This window comes from Kryptolebias marmoratus, linkage group LG3 (genome assembly GCF_001649575.2).
Source record: "Kryptolebias marmoratus isolate JLee-2015 linkage group LG3, ASM164957v2, whole genome shotgun sequence".
NCBI lineage: Eukaryota > Metazoa > Chordata > Actinopteri > Cyprinodontiformes > Rivulidae > Kryptolebias > Kryptolebias marmoratus.
Genome location: NC_051432.1, coordinates 28,565,413 through 28,569,684, shown reverse-complemented (window position 1 = coordinate 28,569,684; position 4,272 = coordinate 28,565,413). Strand labels below are relative to the sequence as shown.

Genomic DNA, 4,272 nt, shown 5'->3' with positions numbered 1-4,272 from the left:
GGGACAGGAGAGACACGTAGGGACAGGTGAGACACGTAGGGACAGGAGACACAGGGGGACAGGTGAGACTCATAAGGACAGGTGAGACACGTAGGGACAGGTGAGACACGTAGGGACAGGAGACACAGAGGGACAGGTGAGACACAGAGGGACAGGAGACTCATAGGGACGGGTGAGATGCGTAGGGACAGGTGAGACTGTTTTAAAATGGCCGATCGATCCAAGGATCTCAGTGTCTCGTCCTGAGTGACAGCAGAAAGAAACGACCCCCTTTGAACAGGAAGAAACCTCCAGCAGGACCTGGACCAGAACCTGGACCAGGACCTGGACCTGGACCTGGACCTGGACCTGGACCAGGACCTGGACCAGCTGGTCTTTGGGAGGAACAGAGAAACGTTTGTGTTGTTGTTGTTCGGAGCTGATGCGAGGCGTTCCAGCCGGGTCGTTCTGATGGAATACGCTGTTTGCTGCTTCGTGTGTGTGTGTGTCTGTGTGTGTAGGAATGTGTGTATGTTGGTGTCTGGGGTCTAAATGAGCCCAGCTGATGCCCATCTGGACCTGAGGGAATAGGAGGAGCAGCGGGTCGGAGGGGGGGAGGTGGGGGAGGCAGACAAAGCTGGGAGTGTGTGTGAACCGGGGGAGGACGGCTGGGACAGTGGGGGGGTCGCGGGGGGTCAAGAGTCTCATTCAAGCCTCCTGACAAACTGCCAGCGTTTGTTTTTTAAGGATCTTTTTCTGCAGCTCGGTTAGAAAGAATCTGAAAACCAGAAATTCAGCTTCTTTGTTTGGTGGAGTTTCTGGAGGGTCAAAGGTCACGAGTAATTAAATGTAAATAATCTGCACAGGGGGGAACGTTTTAACATCTCTCACTGCTGAAATGTACATATTGTAATAAAGATGGACGCTACCAGTCATGAAGAGGCTGTTCCTGAGTGATGGGTCGATGGATCAGGGCCTCATCGGCAGTCAGGAGGACTTTCCTCCAGTCTGTCATCCTAACAAAGGTGGATTTAAAGGTCCGTTTGGGTCCCAGGCCTCGCTTCTGGTCGGGAGGTTTGGATCGTGGCAGTATGTCAGGTCTGAGGAGAAAAGCTGCTTCTCTGCAACGAAACGAGTCGTTTCAGCTGCTTCAGGTGTCTCAAAATCCAAATCAGTGTTTTCTATAAAACAGCTGTGGATAATTTGGTTCAGAGTCCAGGAGTCCCAGAGAGGCGTTGATTCTCATGTTTACAGGGGTTCAGAGTGAGGAGAAACAAACTCTGTGTGTGTGTGTGACCTTCAGGCTTATAAAACAGCTTCTTGCATCGTTTCATTTAACCCCAGCTTCAGTTTGAATATCTGTTTAAAACAATCCTGATGCAAAGCTTCATATTTGCATCTCCCTGCAGCTCGGAGGTCAAACTGCAGCCGGAGACTGTTTGTCCCACTGAATTACAAGAAGAAACACTCAATTAAAGTTTCTGACCCGTTTGCTTTCACACCGAACTGCAGCTTTCCTGCAAATGATCCAAAGTCTTCTTCTCGTGACTTTTAATTCTGTCTCAGTTTCTCTTTTTTTGTCTCTTTTTAGTCTTAATTTGGTTTCATAGTTGTCTCACATTTCTCCCACTTTCTGAGATGTCTGAGGTCATTTTCTTTAAGGGACCTGAGGATCCTCAGAAACTCCTCCACAGATCTGATAACGGTGTTTTCCTCGCTTGTCCCCAACGGGGGGGGGGGTGTTTCCACCCGTCTGACTGCGAACGCCAGCAGAGCCAGGGTGTAATCAGGGAAAACTTCAGCAGATATTAGAAGGTCTTTTATCTGCAGAAATATAAAACTGTTTGTTTCATTTATTAATGAGGAGAGGCTGCAGACAGGATGAGTCACATGACCAAAGCTTTCTGCTCCCCAGAAACCAGCTGAAAACTGAGTTTCATCTCGAGTTTTTAACCAATTTTAGCTCATCATTTCTCCCTGGCTGCCGATCCCTCAGCATCCCCTCGTCTTCGAGCAGCAGAGATGTTTCCTTCTCTGATTGCTCACCTGATGATTCAGAAAACTTTACGACAAATTACTGTTCCTGACTGACCCGAAAGGTTCTGTTTACATGTTGGGCTGGAGGAGGTGGAGGAAAAGATCTGAAAGCCTTTCACAGTTAAGATAAGTTGAGTTCCACTGCTGTCGTGTTTCTACAGCAGGAGGTCAAAGGTCAGTTTGGAGACAAGTTTAAACTGTATAAGTGGAAAGTTTGTAAAAGTAAGATGAATTTGTTGCAGAAGTTTAGACCACTCAGACGTTAGTTTGAGATTAAATCTGTGAAAATAAGTTGTGATTTTGTTAAAACTGTTAAATATATTTTTAAAATCTGGTCTCTAATGATTTAATTTACTGACAAACCATCATTAGATCAAAAACCTTTTTTTGTCTCTGAAGCTCTGATTTAAAATCGGTCTGCTGAAGATCGGTCCTGGTTTGCACGCGCGCTACGTGCCAGCGAGGAGGAGGAGGATGATGATGGGCTTTGTGAGGAAGCAGGTAATCCTCAGCGTGCAGCCGTGTGACGTCTGTGTCTCTGAGCTCAGTGAGCAGATGGAAACTCTGTGGATTAGCTTTAATAAACACAAACAGACAGATCCGATCGGGTCAGAGTTGTTCTGCTTCCTCGGAGCGTCGGTGGTTCTGGAGGCTGTTATAATCCGGGTCATTTGGACACGTTTGGGTTTACTCTGCTGGTTGGAATGACGGTCATCAGAGTTTCTCAGTGAGTATTTGATGAAGTCTGTTAGGAGGCGGGAATACTCTGGGCTGAATGGTTTCTATTTCTCTGCAGCGTTCCCACCGTCCCGGTCAAGAACCTGAATGGATCCAGTCCAGTCCACCCGGCGCTGGCTGGTAAGAACCCCCACCTGTATGAGAGCCGTCAGGTCAAACGGGACCCTGACCACCTCCCACTGCTTCCTGTTTTCCTGCAGGGATCACAGGAATCCTGATGAGTGCTGCCGCTCTGCCCGTGTGTCTCACCCGGCCCCCGAAGCTGGTCCTGCACCCGCCGCCCGTCAGCAAGAGCGACATCAAACCGGTGCCGGGCTTCAGCCACTGCTGCAGGAAAACCACCAAGAAGCAGGCTCGGAAAGGTACCACCACCGGGGAAACGGGCTGGAGAGGCTGAGAGCAGCTGAAAGGCTGCTGCAGAGAGGGGAGGGTCATTAAATGATGAACCTGAAAATTAAACGGGCTGAGAAAGGCCAGGTTCTGGTTTCTGTTCCTGAGACTTCTGATTCGATCCTGGACTCGTCTCCTGCTCTGCAGAGAAACTTTCACTTTGTTTAAAATCAACAACTTCCTGTGTAGCTGCAGGACGTTTACTGGGAAGAAAACTGTTAAACTAAACAAATGTAGAGAAACAGTTTCAGTAGTTTTACTTATCTGAGGTGGATATTCAAATTTTAAAAAGATGCTTTTAATCCAAAGTTAGTAAATGTTGCTGACTCCACTTTTACCACTAACTGTAAAAAATATTTAAAGTACTTTTTGTTTTTAATCATTAATCTCTTTTTATTTAAAGTGTAAAAAGTCCAATAAAAATTTTAAAGATGGTCTTAGATCAACATGAAAGCATTTAAAAAGCGTCAGTGCTTTTATGTTGTTTAGAAACCTGAAGGTTCAGATGAAAGAAGTCAAAGTTCTTGTCAGATCCAGGTGGTTCTCGGTTCCTGTGGAGGAAATCGGATCTTTCTGGTTCTGTGCTGCTGATCACCTGAATCCTGTTTCTGTCTGCAGGTAAAACTCCGGAGGAGGTGGTGAAGAAGTACCTGCAGAAAGTAAAGAGTCCACCAGAGGAGGTACGAGCGGTCAGTCCTCTAACACCTCAGGATGTTTTACAGAAATAAACTCTGAAACGTTAAAACGCCCGGCGGCTCCTGCTGATGTCGGCTCTTTCAGCCTCATCAGTCCAGACTGTGGTGAAGATTATCTCCAGAACCACAATCAGGGCCGTATCCAGACTTTAACTAGTCATTCTCCCCAATTAGGACCAAAACAGAATTAAAATAGAAGCATTTATTTAAAACAAGTAACTTGAATGTGTATATGACATGTGTTTGTGTGTGTTTGTAAATCCATGGGGATCAGCCTCAGGGCACAACCATGATGACTCACTGAAATGACATGAATTAGTTTATATGAATGTTGATTCAAAACACAAGATTTTAGCAGAGATTTCACCTTTTTATGAAACACCAGTGAGGTGTTGTAGTTTTGGAGCTGGACCAGGATGCAAAAAAAGTGCTG

The 4,272-nt window shown here is 46.4% G+C and overlaps 1 pseudogene; it reads left to right on the top strand.

Annotated features, from left to right (window-relative positions):
* LOC108247814 overlaps positions 1-4,272 on the top strand; it is a 22,694-nt pseudogene that overhangs the window by 16,466 nt on the left and 1,956 nt on the right.